This window comes from Phascolarctos cinereus, unplaced genomic scaffold, assembly GCF_003287225.1.
Source record: "Phascolarctos cinereus isolate Bilbo 61053 unplaced genomic scaffold, phaCin_HiC Scaffold_4;HRSCAF=312, whole genome shotgun sequence".
Classification (NCBI taxonomy): Eukaryota; Metazoa; Chordata; class Mammalia; order Diprotodontia; family Phascolarctidae; genus Phascolarctos; species Phascolarctos cinereus.
Window position 1 is genome coordinate 316,410,084 of NW_027555847.1, and position 17,758 is coordinate 316,427,841.

The 17,758-nt window shown below is 42.0% G+C and overlaps 1 protein-coding gene across 2 annotated transcripts in view; it reads right to left on the reverse strand.

Annotated features, from left to right (window-relative positions):
- The window catches only part of FAM169A (family with sequence similarity 169 member A), a 68,356-nt gene extending 51,581 nt beyond the window's left edge, over positions 1 to 16,775 (reverse strand). The window contains exon 1 of one of the 2 annotated variants that reach the window (XM_020998493.1): positions 16,481 to 16,775. The gene's annotated coding sequence lies outside the window, so the exon portion shown is untranslated. The remainder of the gene's footprint in view (positions 1 to 16,480) is intronic. The other variant, XM_020998490.1, reaches the window with a different exon arrangement.
- Between the last annotated feature and the right edge of the window lie 983 nt (positions 16,776 to 17,758).

A 17,758-nucleotide genomic window follows, 5' to 3' on the forward strand; every position in this document is an offset into this window, starting at 1 on the left:
GAAAACATATATGAATTAATGCAAAGTGAAGTGAGTAGAACCAGGAAAACATTGTACACAGTAACAACAATATTGTAAGGATGATCAACTGTGAAAGACTTAGCTAGTCTCTGATCAATACAGTAATCCAAGATAATTCAAAGGACCCATGAAAAAAAAATACTCTCTACCTCCAGAGAACTGATGAACTCCAAGTGCAGACTGAATACTTTTTTCATCTAATTTTTCTTGCTTTTTTGTGGGGCTTTTGGGTAACATGGCTAATATTGAAATACGTTTTACATGACTTCACATGTATAATTAATATATTATTTGCCTTCTTACTGGGTGGGAGAGTGGGAGAAAATTTGGAACCCAAAATTTTAATAAATGAATGTTTAAAATATTTTTAATTAAATTGGGAAGTATTCAATAAAATAAAAATATTTAATAAAATAAAAAAAATAAAGTATGGGGTAAAATGAACTCATGCAGAGTAAAGTGATCAGAATGAGGGAAATGACTTCCAAAATGACCACACTGCAGAGGAAAAATAACTTTTAAAAACCCTAGATTTAGAGGGGTAGTGTACCTGCTGCCTCAGGTCTCTGGGTGGGGCCTTTTGATTGAGTTCAAGTCTTACAGAACAAAATCTTTTTATTAAGGGGATTTGAGGACCTAGAGGGCCACATATGGTCTCACCCTTGATCTAGAACTCTGACCAATACAATGATAAATCAAGAGTCTAGAAAACTGAAGGTCAAACACACTGCTGCTGCTGCTGCCCACCTAAGCAGAGAGACTTTAAAAAGATATATTTTCAGGCAGGGACAATGTGGGAATTTGTATTGCTGGACAATTCATGAGTTGTTTTGGGGGGATTCTTGCATTCTGGGGGGGGGTAGCCAGATGGGCATATTATAAATACATGTAAAAATACACAAATGTATTAAAAAATTTTTTAAAAAGACAAAGACCACAGAAATGTGGCCTGGATTAGGGCATTAAAAAAAAAAAGGTGGAGTGAAGAAGGAATGTCATGTATGGGAAAAACCAAGCAGGCCAATTTGGCCAGCCTGTAGAGTGCTCTAGGGGAATAATGTGAAATTAATCAGGAAAGACAGGTGGGAAACAGGTTGTAAAGTCTGAACCACAGGATTTAACACTCAATGATAATGTCATCTTAGATTCTGTAATTCAGAAGGACAGACCTAGAGCTGGACTCCACTGTAGAGGCCAACTGGTCCAACACCCTCATTTTACTGAGAAAACTGAAGTCCAAGCAATTAAGTGATTAGTCCAAGGTCAGAGGTGGGACTTGAACCCAGGACTCTGACTACAGAGCCAATGTTCTTCGTACCATCTGTACTACTTCCTAATTGCTTTTATGTGTAAAATGGAGTTAGAATAAGGACTTCGTTCCAATCTCAGCTCTACCTTGTTTGTCTACATGACCACTGGCAAAAATCACTTAAATTTCGGACTTCAGTTTCCTTTTGTGTAAAATGAGGAGTTAATTAGAAGGGCTCTAAGCTCCTTTCCAGCTGTAATCTATGAACCTAATGCCCAGCACTCCCTGACTCCTTTTCTGCCTCCTTGTGTGCTGTCTCCCCCTTCAGACAGTTAAACTCCTAGAGGGCAGGGACGATCTTCCTTTTAACTGACTGCATCCTCAACAGTGCTTCTTACACAGTAGGTATCTGTTGCCGTGGTTGAGTCCTTTCAGTCCGACTCTCCATGACCTCATTTGGGGTTTTCTTGGCAGATATACTTAAGAGGTTTACCATTTCCTTCGCCAGCTTACTTTAAACACAAATTTTTAGTTTTGTATAAATGTATCTATATTATCTTATTCTTAATATTTCTGCATTATATTTCCCTCTGTACCCTGTTAAATATACAGATCATTACAGATGAGGAAACTAAGGCAAAGAGGGTTAAATGACTTGCCCAGAGTCACCCAGCTAGTAAGTGTCTGAGGCAGGATTTGAACTCTGGTCCTCCTGATTCTGGGGCTGGCTACCTAGCTGTCCCTAGTAGACATTTAATAAATTTTTATTAGATTGGATCAGTACAGTGCTGGGCACACAGGTTAGTGCTTAATCAAAACTGTTCATGACCTTTCATCTTAGTTGAAAAATGAATCTAACTCTCACAAAGATCTCTTAAATAAGAACTTGCCTTCGGCAAGTAAAAGAAAACTTCTAAGATTATTTCACTTCCTAAATATTTTGGGGGGAAAGAATGGAAAAGGAGGAAGTTGAACTCAAATGGATTTTTTTTTCAGTTTGCAAAGGGGAGCTATAGCATGACAGTGTTTAAATCCTGAAAATTCAAGCAATAAGTTTTTTAACATCTTATTCAGAACCTTGTCAAAGCAGTTAGCAGGAATAGAAATCCTTTCCCAAGGCTGAGCAATTTAAGGAAAAACTTATAAAAAGGAAGAGGAAACAGAAAAGGGCAACAAAACACCACTGACAAGTCACCAGGGTCAGATGCTTCATCAATCTATTTATTCCAAAACAGGGCCCAAAAGTACAAAAAAAGCAAAGACACCTGTATCTGCAGCTTCACTGCTGAAAAATGTAACCCTGCATATTTAACAGGGTACAGAGGGAAACATTAAGAATAAGATAACAGTAGATACATTTATACAAAACTGCAGGAGTCTGCTATTTGTTGTTGTTGTTGTAGAGTTGTCTCAGTTGTATCCTACTCTCCATGACCCCATTTGGGGTTTTCTTGGCAGAGATACCGGAGTAATTTGCCATTTTCTTCTCCAGCTCATCTGACAGATGAGGAAACTGAGGCACACAGGGTTAAGTGAGTTCCCAGGGTCAAACAGCTAGGAGTACCTGAGGCTGGTTTTGAACTCAAGTCTTCCTGACTTCAGGCCCAACGTTCTATCCACCACACCACCTAACTGCTATTTAAAGAGTTTTTTAATTAGGAAAAGAAAGTCCTATTTTGCCTAAGTATGAATTTTCATGAGTTTGTGGCAAATTACATTTACATGAATTAAAAAAATCTGTAGCTACCACAGTTAATAACAAAAATTCCAAACACTACATGCAATTACCTTTTAAGAGTCAGATGCGATGTTCTCCTTCCCCATGGTATGAATTCTCTATTTTCTAATTTATCTTGGGGTACCCTCTTGGGGTGGGGCCACTTCTAGAAACTTGGACAAGAAGATGAATGGTACTGATCTAGCAACAATTACAATACGGCACAACTGAACAATGATATTTAGGAAACAAATGAGAGGTATTTTCTCAATATAAAGACGGGTTGTATTCTAGACAAGTTGGTTGTAAACAAAACTTCCATACAACAAATCAGATCTCCCTACTTCCTCCATCTTCATGAGTAAAGCAAGTGGTCTCCAACCCAGCAAAGAACATATATGTAACCCTTCCCCACTGGGCTGGGTTTGCTTTTATTCAGTCCTAGAAAATAACAGCTGAAACTGGATAAAACTGGCCCCAGAACCATTCAGCCCCTTCATACTGCCCACTTGCTCCCTCTCCTTCTAATCAGTGGCCTTGGCATGTACTAGAAGAAATGGAAGAAATCAATTTAGTGGCACATTTTTGAGAACACCTCAGCAACTACATCCAGGACAAGAACAGGTTCCTGATTTCAACGTTTTAAACTAAAACTATAGATTTATGGTTGAAAGGTACCTTAGAGGTCATTAAGTCTAATTCCCTTATTTTACATGTGAGGAAATGGAGGCCAAGATACACAGACTGACTTGGCCCAGAGTCACCCAGCTTGTAATTATCTAAGGCAGGGTTAAAACTCAGGTCTCCTTAACTCTTAAGTTCGTCGAGCCATTCACTACACCATGTTTTTCTTTGTATTTTAAAGTGGTTTATGTCATTGATATATGTTAACAATAAAAAAAAAATCAAATCTATTTGAAAAATTGTTTCACTGGTGAAGGCATCCTGAGTTCCAAACACAATAATAAAATGTAGTTGGGGGTCGCAGGCTGGTCCACAGCCAGAGTTTAAATACTTTCAGTTTAAACATTTATCAAAAGCCTACTACATACAGAACAACTTACTGGGTGATATATGAGAAAATAAAACCGAAGACAGACAAAGTCCCTCCCTGCTCTTAAGAGAGTTTACATTTTACAGATCAGAGGTTTCTTAAAGGGCATGCCCATCTGGTTTGCTAGGTAAGCCATTAAATTTTGGACATCATATTACTGCAAATAAAATAATACTAAGATTTTTTATTTATAATGCAGTAAATATCAATAAATGTAAGCCATATCGATGAAAACTCTTTAGGAAAGTCCTCAACAATTTTTAAGAGAGCAAAGGACTCATGAGACCAAAAGTTGAGTACCACTGCTGTATTAAACACCTGAAAGACTATGTATGGCTCTTTGTTTGCTAAGGGATACACACAAAAGGATATTCACCTCTAATTTTCAAGTTTCCTAAGCTAAAACCAGTAACAACAATAGGATTTATCTAGAACTTTTAAGGTTTACAAAGTGCTTTATTTGATCCCCACAACAATCCTATAAGGAAAGATGATATTATTAGCCCCAAGGTGAAGAGAAATTAAGTGATTTGTCCAGGATCAGACAGCAACCAAAGAAGTCCCTGAGGCAAGATATGAACTCCAGACTTTCTGACTCCACAACAATCTATTCACAGCACCAGTTAGATCTTCCCAAACTTGGAAGGCAATAGTTCAAAATTTAACAGAATACACATTCTAAGCTTGCTTAAAGATGGGATTCAGGACTTTTCTCAAATAGTCACCTTCCAATTATCCCTCAAAATCCAAATGTCTTCACTATCCAAGAGTCTCACTACCATCACCTACCAGTCCCAAACCAGCCTACAGCTGGACACAGCAGAGTTATACTAATGATAGGGGCGGGGCCCAAGCCAAGATCTTCCGCCCTTTGCCCCAAAGGGAATCTGACTCACAGGCCCCAGACCCTCATCTCCCTTGAAAGCCCTAGCTTACCAATTTAGAACTTATTCAGATGCACCTTCAACCCTTGCCCTGAATAGAATCTGGCTCCTTTTTGTCTACAGGACCCAGAAAACCCCTTAAACCTTCAAATTTCCTAATCGACTCCCCTCATATCCCTTTGAAAGCCTTAGGCTCCCTCTTGTCTATAGGCCCCAGAAAGGCCTTCCTTTATCTCCTTTTGAAAGTCCTAACCCCACCTTGATTTTGTGCAGATGCCTTTCAAACTTCTGCCTTCCCGTTCCCTCCATTATCTATTCCCATTGTCTATTCATTCTCTGACCTCCTCAATTAGAATTCTTACCTAGACCCTTTTCCCAACCCCCTTCTCTGGCCACCCAAAGTTACTTTAGTATTTAAGATCCACCTTGGCCCTCATTCAGAGGCTGAGAACCTCTCATGCCCGCTCGTCTTTACGGGTGTCACCCAGCTGAGAATCTCTCGTGCCCCAAAGGCTGAGCCTTTCTCATGCCCACCTGTCCTTTTGGGCGTCACCTGGCCTCTGTCATTTATCACTAATAAACTTTTCCTCTGGCTGAAGAAGATTTGAGTTGAATTCATTCAGCAGGGCCCGGTACCGCGATCTTGGGGTCCCAGCACCCCAAAACCCCTAGACCTCTTCACTAATAGGTGTCATCTTGTATTGTATTCCAGGGCTGAGCTTGTGGCTGGTCCCTATTAGCCATACTATTTTTTTCCCACATTAATATAGGCAGCAATTAGAATATTATACAAGAAAATAAAATCACATCTAAGATTAGATACTAAAACTCAACAATTTCATGCTTTTTGCCTTTCTTTGGATTGTAAACACAGTGCTTGGGATATAGTAGATGCTTAATAAATGTGTGTCAACTGATCGACCAGATGGCCTCCGAGTCCCTTCCAGTTTTAAATTCACCTATCTCATAGAGTTCTATGAGAGAAATGCTAAATACATGTGAGTTACTATTATTTTCCCAGCTATTTACAAATGATGCTCAATCTCCAAGACAGTTGAAGAAAAACATTTCCAGATCCCACAGACAATGCAATAGCACAGATTTAATTATGTTAGTCATTCTATCACATGGCATAGGATGAAATGGTACGGCTGACAAAGCACGGAATTTAGTGGGAACAAAAAGCTTACAGATGCAGAAATCCTACCCAGGGCCAGCCTTTATCCAGGGAATACCTGGGAGGTCAGGGCAGTTCTAAGACTGTCCTTGTTACTGTTTAAAAATCATGAGATAACATATGTACAATGCTGTACATATGCTATACAATGCTTAAACCATTACATAAATGTTCGCTATCAGAGTTATTACTGTTTAAAGACAGGCCTTTGCTGGGTTATTTTTTTTCTGTTCTTCCTCTTCTTTCTTTGAGTATTCATTGATATACAGGATGGCTCTCTGGGAGGGAATGAAATGCAGGTGATGTAAAAACAAAACAAAAAAAACTCAATAAAATTTATATTAAAAAATAAATCCCCTTTCCAAACATATAAAATACTGCTTTTTCACTCTGTGCTAAGAGTTAGGGACAGAAAGACAAAAATCATGAGGTTCTCATCCCTCAAAGGTGGAATGGATAGAACTCTAGACCTGGAGTCTGGAACACCTGAGTCCAAATCCAGCCTCAGACACCTACTAGCTGTATGACTCTGTGTGATCCTTAACTACTGTCTGCTTCAGTTTCCTAATCTGTAAAATGGAGGTCATACACCACTTATCTCCCTGGGTTGTTGCAAAGATAAAATAAAATGTCATAATATTTGTAAAGCAATTTGTAAACCTTAAAGTAATATATAAATGCTATCATAATCATTATCATCGTTATTATATTCTACTGTGAGAATATGATGGATATGAACTATCCAATAATAGACTTATTTTTCACTCCCTTACCCCCAAGACACTGCATTAATCACCACTCTCTCCAGCACTAGATGTAACTTCTCTCATGCCTCCAACACAATAGGCTAGAAGGAGTAGGTATCCCACTAACTTCTGGTTTCTACTTCCAGACCATCCCTCTGCTGCTTCATTCAACCTTTCCTCTTCCAAGGTCCCCATCAATTCAGATATTTGGTTAAGGTGAGATACAGTAGTATCTGTGGTAGTATCTCAAGATATCTATATTCATATATGTATATATATATAAGATATATCTATATCTATATCCATATCTATATCTACATATATATCGATATATATCCAAATTCTGGTAGCATGACAGCCCCCAGATCATTCTCCTTCCTTTGTCAAGGCATTCAATATCAGGCTTAGTCTTCCTCTTCACTATACCACCTGCCTTTATACTTGGGGACTTCAATATACATATCGATGCCTTTACATACTATGGTTTCCCAGTTAAATCAACTTTCTCAACTCCAATGACCTCCACTTTCATTCTATCTCAACCACACACAAGAACAGATGGTCATACCCTTGACAGTATCAAACACAAACATTCCAATACCAAAATCCAGAATGCTGAAAATTCTTTAACCATAACCTGCCATCCTTCTGTCCTATTCTATGCCTCATCTATTCTTAATTCTCACCAAAACCTCTCCAGTCATTCTACTCTTGTCCATCACCCCCTATTATAGTCTCCCTTTCCTCCCATAGAAATCTTTGGACTGGAAGAGCCAAAATGGTGGAGTAGTGGCAGGAACTCATCTGAACTCTCCCAAAGTCTCCTCCAAACAACTTTAAAATAAATCTTCATTGAATTCTGGAGCAGCAGAACAAACAAAAGGTCAGGGTGAAACAATTTTCCAGCCTAAGACAACTTAGGAGGTTGGTGGGAAAGTTGACACACTGAGGTGGAGCACAGAGCAAAGGTGGAACACTACCTCCTCAACACCAGCAAGCCTTGAAGATGTTTATTATCAGTGGCTGCGGTAGCTCCAGAAGCTCTCAGCAACCTAGCCTGTAAGAGGGTTGAACAAATGGTCAGAAAGAGATTATGGGGGACTCTTTGCTGGCACTGGGTTCAAGATCCTACCGCACTCCTTATCCATAGTTCCGGGTAGCAGTCCCAGGGTGAAGAAGAGCACTAGGGTGTGCAGTCACAAGGGACCAGGGGCCCTAGTCACAGCTCTAGGGCAGAGAAGAGTGCTTGTGGTCCCTCACAAGGCAGCAGAGACCCTGGTCTTAAAAATTCACTAAAGAGAAGAACCCCCTAAAAAGCAGAATGGGCCAAATAGAAAAAGTGGTACAAAAGCTGACTGAAGAAAACAATTCCTTGGGGCAGCTAGGTGGTGCAGTGGATACAGCACCGGCCCTTAAGTCAGGAGGACCTGAATTCAAATCCTGCCTCAGATACATAATACTCACTTAGCTGTGTGACTCTGGGCAAGTCACTTAACCCTCAACTGCCTCACCAAAAAGAAAAAAAAAAGAATTCCTTAAAAATTAGAATTGGGCAAGTCAGAAGCTAATGACTCTATGAGACATTAAGAAACTTTAAAAAGGGGGGCAGCTAGGTGGCGCAGTGGATAGAGCATCAGCCCTGGATTCAAGAGGACCTGAGTTCAAAAAGAGCCTCAGACACATAACACTTAACTAGCTGTGTGACCCTGGGCAAGTCACTTAACCTCACTGCCTAACCAAAAAAAAAAAAAAGAAAAGAAATTTTAAAATGAATAGGAGAAAATGCAAAATATCTCATTGGAAAAAAAAAACTGAACTGGAAAATTGATCCAGGAGAGATAATTTTAAAATTACTGGCCTAGCTGAAAGCCATGATAAAAAAATAAAAAGAGCCTACACATCATCTCTCAAGAAACTATCAAGAAAAACTGTCCCGATACTCTAGAACCAGGGGGTAAAAGAGAAATTGAAAGATTCCACCAATCACCTCCTAAAAGAGATCCCAAAATGAAAACTCCCAGGATTATTACAGCCAAATTCCAAAGCTCCCAGGTCAAGGAGAAAATTGTGCAAGTAGCCAGAAAGAAACAATTCAAATATCCACTGTCAGGATCACATAAAATTTAACAGCTGCTACACTGCAGGATCAGAGGACATGGAATATGATATTCCAGAAGGCAAAGAAGTAGGATTAGAACCAAGAATCATCTACCCAGCACAACTGAGTATAGTACTTCAGAGGGAAAAAATGGATATCTAATAAAATAAAGAACTTTCTAGTATTCTTGACTGAAAAAACAAAGCTAAATAGAAAATATGACTTCCAAAGAGAAGACTAAGAGGCAAAAAAAGATAAACATGAAAGAGAAATCATAAGAGATTCAATAAAGTTAAAACCATTTACATTCCTATATGAGAAGATGATAATTGTAACTAAGAACTTTATCATTATTAGAGCAGTTAGAAAGAGCATATACAGACAGAAAAGTGTAGGAGAAAAGAGATTCTGACTGTCTACCAAACTGAAGCTCTACAGAGCCATTGTGATGACCTCATTATTGTATGCCTGTGAAACCTAGAGAGTCTACAAGCACCATGGCAGGAAACAGAATTGCTTCCATGTGAATTGTCTTAGGAAGATTCTGAGGATCACCTGGCAAGATAAGGTACCCGATACTGAGGTCCTTTCTCGAACTAATTGCCAAGCATTCATACTCTACCACAGAAAGTGCAACTCTGATGGGCTGACCACGTTGCTCAAATGCCAAACCTACGTTTTGCCTAAAAGACTATCTTACAGAAAACTCACACAAGGCAAGTGCTCACACAAACATCAGAAGAAGGGATATAAGGTCACTACCAAGGTCTTTCTGAAGAACTTTGGAACGATTGTGAGACATGGGAGACGCTGGCACAGAACCTGGCCACTGGCCCCACCCCCACGCATGGCGTGCATTGGTTGAAGAAGGTACTACGCTCTATAAGTAAAGCAGAATTGCAGTAACTCAAAAGAAACATGAAATGTACAAATTTAGAGACACCTCCACTCACATGGACTACCTGTGCCCCCAACTGTGGTAGAGTTTTCCCAGCTTATTATGGTCTGATCAGCCACAGCTGGACACACTGGACCTTGACCTTGACATAGTGATGTCATTTGGGTCCTCTTTGAGAACGATGGACAACAACCCAACCAACAAAGACAGAGTGCACAGGTGTGGGTTGACTATGTGGGATGTGACTATGATGGGATGGTTTCAAGAAATATTAGGGTTACAAGTAACCAGCTCAATGTTATGCTGTCCTCTACTCTCAAGTCTCTTGCCCCCCTGTCCTATTCACCACTACTCATCCCTTTCCACATCCCAATCCTAAACTCTTCCTACCAGGTGACTTCCCTGCTTATACATGAGATGCCAACCATCTCTGAAGAAGTCACACAACTGTGCTAGTTACATGGTCTTATTTCAACTGGACCTTCATGGCTATACAGCAATTCTTTTTACTCTTTCCTGAATGACTCCTGTTGCACTCTCCACAGATGTTCAAAATCTGCTCTCCTCAAGCTACCTACCAACACATCACCACTTCCTTTCTTCCTCACAGCACAGAGGATCACCTCAGCAGTACACAGAGAAAATTAAGGTCATCCATAATGAGTTCCCTCTTCTTCCCAGTTCTACATTTTAAATCTCCCCAATAACATCCCCAAATTTCTGCTTGTTTGTTCCAGCTTCCGACAAAGAGGTGGTCCTTCTCTTTGCCAAGGCTAACATGTCTACTTTTGCCTTTGGTTTCATTCCCTCCTGTCTCCTCTAGGAGCTTATCCCCTATATCAACCCTTCTCTAATCTTCAATCTCTTTTAATCCACTAACTCTTCCTCTGCCGTCTACAAACAAGCCCAGATATCCCCCCTGGTAAAAACAAACAAACAAGCAAAAACCTTTCACATGACCTTGACATTCCCTCACTGTATTCTGTCTATCTCTGCTCCCTTCCATAGCCATATCCCACTGGAAAAAACCTGTCTACACTCATTGGTTCCACCTCCTCTCAATCCACACTTCAACCTCTATCATTCTGGGTTTGAATGCCAATGTTCTACTCTAAACCAATGATCTTTTCCCAGTACTCACCCTTCTAGATCTCTCTGCACTTGTGTAACACTGTGGACCACTCCTTCCTGCTGGATACTCTCTGAGTTTTTTGTTGACACTACTCTCTCTCTAATTATATAGGGCCTACTATGTGCCAGGCACTGTGCTAAGCCCTTTACAAATATTACCTCATTTGATCCTCACAATAACCCTGGGAGGTAGGCACTATTATCATCCCCATTTTACAGTTGAGGAAACTGAGGCAAACAGGTTAAGTGACAAGGTCACACAGCTAGTGTGTAAGAATAGTATCTATAGTAGTATCTGAGGCTAGATTTGAACTCAAGTCTTCCAGACTCCAGGCACAATACTCTATCTACTTCACCACCTAGCTGCCTCAAGAAGGCTATGGCTATGCAAATGGTTCTTAAATGTGGATTTATATATACACATACATAAATACATATATATTTACATACACAAATGTACATATCTTTCATCTCCCAATAACTCCAGTCCCACATCATCAACTGACTTCAGAAAGTTTCCAACTGGATGCCCCACTGACATCTCAACATTTTCCAAAAAGAATAAGTTATCCTCCCCTAAAACCTACCCCTCTTCCTAACTTCCCTATTTCTTTCAAGAATACCAACATCTTTCCAGCTCCTCTACCAGAGAATGATTTGGAGGTATCCTCAACTCTTTCCTCTCCTTTGCTCCCCATTTCCAATGTGCTGATTATATCCCCACAACATCTCTAGAATTTCTCGTCTTCTCTCCTTGATACCTTACTTAAGAACCTCTCATCACCTCTTCTCTGGATTATAGCTATTTCAATAGCCTGCTAACCAGTCTGCTTTCAGTCTCTTCTCTCTATAATCAATTTTTCACACAGCTGCCAAATTGACATTCTTAAAGCACAGGTCTGACCACACTATTTCCTTGCTCAGGAAGTTCCAGTATCTGCTTATTACCTTTACGAAAAAAATACAAAGTTCTGCATCTGGCATTTGAAGCCCCTCACAATCTGGCTCCAGTTTATCTTTCTAGACTGAATCCACATTACTCCCACACTCATGCACTCAAGGGACCCAGTCAAACTGTCCCTGCCTCTGCACAGGCTGTCCTTGACAATGCATGGAATACTCTCTCCAGCTCCTTCAAGGGTCAGCTCAAGTATCTTCTCTCACTGGAAGCCATTCCTGATCTACCAGATATTAGTGACACCTCCTCCCCCTGTATTACTTTATTGTACAAGTTGTGTTTTCTCCCAGTAAAATGTAATTTCTTTAAGAAATTACAGGGGCTGTTTCATTTTTTTTGTCTTTATTCCTAGCACAATGCTGAGCAAATAGGCATTTTTATAAATGTACAGACTCATTTCAACAAGCAACAAGTATTTATTAAACACCTACTATACATAAGGTCAGAGGTTTTTTTGCCTTCCAGTAGTTTATATTCCACAGAGACATATAACATGAGGAAAATACAAGATAATTTGAGGAAAACATTAACAACTGCTCTAGGAGTTGTTGTTTATCCTTCCTTCTCTAAGAGGACCATGACATCAGGGAGGTGATGCCATGACATGCAAGTGAATTGGATTTAAGTGAGGAAGGTCCGTGCAAAGTCACCAGTCTCACTCTCTCCTCCAGAGCTATCTGGGTCCAGTGGCAAGATACAGATCAGAAAGACCCAATGCAGTGAGAGACCTTGGCCTTTCTGTTTATTTGTGTTTTGGGGCTAGGCAAAGGGGTTAAGTGACTTGCCCAGGGGCACACAGCTAGCAAGCATCAAGTGTTTGAGGCTAGATTTGAACTTAGGTCCTCCTGACTCCAGGACCGGTGCCCTATCCTCTGTGCCACCTAGCTGCCCCAGACTTTGGCCTCTTTAAACTAAGGTCTTTCAGGTCCCAGTCTGACTGAGGCATTCAGTCAATTCAGTCATTAAGACTAGGTAAGAAATGAGGTTAAAAAAATGGCCTCCTTTAGCTAGTTTAAAAAAAAAAATTAATCTGGGAGGGGAAGACCCTCAGGGTTTCTGACCAAAACTAAAAACAACTGCTATTTACACTCACTCAGAGCCATCAAGGAGCCTAAACAATGACCAAGTGAAGCTTGGGCTGGGACCTATTCTTGGTCAATCAATGAAAACCAGGGTGATTTGGGTTTAAGGCATGGTCCTAAAGAAAGAAATCTAACCCATAAATTACAAGATATCTTGTGAGGTTTCAGGGATCAAAATTTATATTCCTTTGGGCAGAGCACCAGAAAGTAAGGGTATGATACCCTATGTGGACAGAGGAAGAGGAGGGAAGGAGAGTAGGGAGAGAAGGAAGGATGGAAGGAGCTATGTTGTGTTGCCCAACTGGAACTGACGAGTTGGGTCCCCAGTGGGGCAGCTACTACTACTTACAGGTTGTTTTTTCTACATTCTCAAAAGAGGACCATGACCTCAGGAGGGTGATGCCATGACTTGCAAGTGAATTGGACTTAGTGAGAGAAGGCTGTGCAAAGTCACCAGTCTTACTCTCTCCATTGGAGCCATCTGGTCTAGTGGCAAAATATAGATCAGGACGACTAGAGATGGCCCCAGATGCAGTGGGAGACCTTGGCCTTTTTAAGCTAGGTCTTTCCCAGGTCTCAGTTTGACTGAGGCAATGCCCATTCAGTGATTCAGGCTAGGTAAGAAATGAGGCAAAGAATCAAACCCAAATCACTCTGGCTCTCATGGATTGGCCAACAACAGGTCCTAGTCAAAGCCTCATTTGGTCATAGTTTGGGCCCTGATGGCTCAAAGCAGAGTGTAAATAGCAATTGTTTTGGTTTTGGCTAGCAACCAGGAGGATCTTCCCTTCCCAGATTGAATTTTTTAAACTAGGTCAAAGAAGCTCTAGGAATACTTAAGAACTCAAAGAGGAGGCAAAAACAGAGATTATCTAAAAGGAAGGTAAGAACTCTGAGAAACTAAGAGGAGGAAGTGCACTCCCAAGCAAGAGACAAATGTCCCAAGGGAGGAAATGGACAGCTATTAGTCTAGTTGGTCTCTAACATAATGGATACTAAGAGAGACCAAAGAGAAATCTGGCTTGAAAGGTAGGCTGATACCAGATTGCGGCAGGCATAAACCCAGGCTAAAGAGTCTGGGCTTTAACTAGATAGGGAGCCATGGAAGGTTTTTTGATCAGGGGAGATCAGTCCTGTAATTTGGGAAAATTATTTGACATCTTCACATAATAAAAATGAAGACTGGAAGCAGGTGACAAATGAGCACTATTCCAAGAATCCATACTAAAGAAGGGATAAGGGACTGATTTAGTATGACTTTGGACAAGAGATGTTTAAGGGCTAATACTAATCGACAAGACTTGGCAACTTGGAAATGAGGGAAAGGGGTGGATGTAGACAAAGAAGTCAAGGAAGGCTGACTTTGTGGTTACAATCTGGGATGATGCGATCTCATGAGGAAATAAAAAGCAAAATTTGGAAGACGGTCAGGTTTAGGGCAAAAGGTAATTAATCAGTTCTTTTTAGACATTTGAGTACAATTTTTTATATTCCTACTTCAAATTTATATTATTATTCAGTTTTTATCTGGGAAAGGATACCATTTGTAAGAACTTGGACAATATAAAAACTTCTTATAATTGTCCTTGTGAAAGGTCAATGTGGCCACTCATAGCTTATTAATTATTTCCTGGGTTGCTTTTAAGATGGCAACTTCTAATAATAAAGCTACAAATTTTCAGCAGAAAATTGTAGCATGTTAACTTTGTATTTGGAAGTCATCACAATGGAATTTTCCCCAACTCCTCTCACTTCCCCCAACCACTAAAATCAAACCAAAACTTATCTCTATGGGTTCCGCCCTATCAGTAAAGAATCCTCCCCATATAAACACTCCAGAAGAAAACCAAGATATCATATCACTTCTAAAGGTCAAATGTAAATCTTTATAATGTAGAATAACAGAAACTAACAGTGCCTGGAACAGACTCATTTTGGTGACTTCCATAAAACTAACCTACACAAAATGTAGGCATTATGCAACAGTCACTAATCAACATTCTCGTATTTAAATTCTGCACACAATTCCAATTCTACATTACTGGATATAATCCAAATTATGGCCCAAATAAACAATTTATCATATAGTTGGCAGCCCAATAAATGAAGGATGAGCATATAACTAACCAATACTACATCTAAACATAACTGCAAAATTTTCTGGAACCAAACAAATGGCACTTGGTGGGTTAATGTACTACATATACAAACTTTGCCTTGTAATGGTCCCTAAATTTGGACCAGTTAATTTTAATTCTAATCCCTCTCTCCTCTTTCAGGAGGTAAAAAGCAAACCTCCAAACCCCACCAACCCAGATACACATTCATTTCATTCTATTTTTAAGAACACCAAACTCTGGGGTGACATAGAGGGAAGGGGAAGATAGGCAGGGAGAAGGGAAAAGACAATTTAAATCTGTTTCCCGTAGTCTAACTGCTTTAGCTGAGCTGAGGAAGGACTACTTATAATCCTTTTTCTCCACTAGCAGCAAAGAAAGAACCATGACCCCAACTCGTAAGTTCATCCATAAAGCCATCTAGAGAGCTCAAGGCTCCTTATATTGCTTTCCTGAGGGACAGGATGATCCTGATAAGTCATATCTACAGGATTGTAAAGCAGCAGCCAGCCAGCCAGGCAGTCAACAAGCACTCATGAAACGTTTACTACTACGTGCCAAGCAGTGTGCTCACTGCTAACGACACACACACAAAAGGAAAAAACAAAAAAACAAGCGTGTTCAAGAAGTCACAATCGGAGGAGGGGGGGCGGGGAGACACAATGCTTTGGATTCCAAGTTCCCTCCCACTAATCTAAGGGTTCTTGGTCCCTTTCCGAAGTATAGTGACGTTAATGGACCCCTTCTCAGAATGTTTTTAAATATATAAAATAAAATGTATAGGATTACAAAGAAAGCCAATCATATCGAAAGATACATCAATATATTTTTTAAAAAAAAACAAGTTCACGAACCCCAAAGAACCTCCGGGCGACTAGTCAAGAGTATTTAAAGGTGACTGATGGGGTAGCAGCCTAGAGGACCACATGGCCAGTCCTATATCTTCAAAGGACTGAAACTTGAAGGGTACAGTATGTTCACCCCTTCACCGAGCCTAAGTGGGGGCGGGGGGCGGGCGAGGGAAGGGATTCACGAGAGGGTTACTAGCTGCAGAGGCCAAGCTAGAGGCTGGAGGAGTGGGATGGAGAAGGAGAAATTCCCTCACACAAAATGGTGGAGCTTCCACGAAGCTGGGCGCACCTGGGGCCGGACGCACAGCTGCCCCTCACCTCGCACGCCGGGGCTGTCTCCCGGAGCTCGGCCTTGACTGCCCGCCCGCCGCACCGGGGGGTGCAGATCGTTTCTTGGGGACCGGAGTGCCAAGGACAAGGACAAGGCCAGGAGAAGGTGGGGAGGGAGTGGGGGGGTTGCGGGCCCAGGGAAGGAAGCCACCCGGAGTCTCACTTACCTCGGCTGGGCGCGCCCTCCGCACAGGAGAGGATCCAGGGAGGAGGCGGAGCCTCGGAGAATGAATGGAGCTGGAGGCGGCTGCGCTGCAGCAGCGACTCCGGCTGTGGCTGCGGGCAGGCGCGCCCCAGGCCAGCGGCGATCGCTCGCCCCGCCGTCCCCTTCCTCCTCCTCCACCGCGGGGGAGGCGGCGGCAGGGACGCCGAGGCTTAGCCGCTTCACTGCGCCCAGGGCCCAATTCTGCGCCTGCCCTAGCCCTACTCCCCGGCTGCGCCCACAACTGCGCCCGCCCCCAACTCCCCAGCTGGCTCAGTTCCACCGTCTGTCTGTCTGTCTATCACTCAGGCTGTCCGTCCGTCTGTCTGTCAGGGACCTTGTGCCCACTGCTCGCCCCCTCCGCCAGCCACTGACGCACACTCTGCAACGCCCCCAGCCTTTAAAGTCGTATCTCCCCCCATCCCACCACTACCACCGCCACCCACCCCACCGTCGCCTCCCATCTCTTTAATCCCCTAATCCCCCCCATCGCGGTCACGGTCATGGTCACGAGGGGATGGCAGGCGCAGACACCCGTGCATGAACCTGCCAGTGGGAGCCACTGACTGGGAGGAAGGGAAAACTGGTATGGGAGAGACTTCACCATCACTACTGTTCCCCTCGCCTCCCGGAGTAGCTGCCTATACCAGGAACCGTGCAACACCCACTCCCCACCCCCACCCCACCCCTTCACCCCTAGCTCTGGGCTGCAGCCTGGAGGGGGGGGTGAAATGACCGAGGTGTCGACGCAAAAATATATATACGAATGTGTTGCATTGGATGTTATGCCTGATTTGCATAGTCCTCGAAGATTTTAATGTCAACAAGTCTAGGATCTCCATTCCTTCTTGCTCCTGCTGCGCAAAAATAGATACGAACATACTGCGTTGGATATAATACCCAATTTGCATGTCTTCCTTTAAGGTCAAAATGTCTAGTATGTCCATCCCTTCCTGCTTCTGATGCTTCGCCACACACGTCCCTCCCAGGTCTCCCAGATCCTAACTGCTGTGTCATAACCGACTCTTCTGGCAGGGAAATGTATACTCAGGAATTCTACCTAGGTTTGACCAGCCTTGCTTGCTGCGCGGTCTCCAGCCTCAATCTCTGGATGGGGAGAGTTCTTTCTGTTTTCGCCAGTGGGATTAGGGAATACGCATTAATTGTACCGCAAGACACCCACAATTTTAATCATAATGGGAGGAGCAAATCTAACTTTCATCTTGGATGCAAAGAGGAAGAG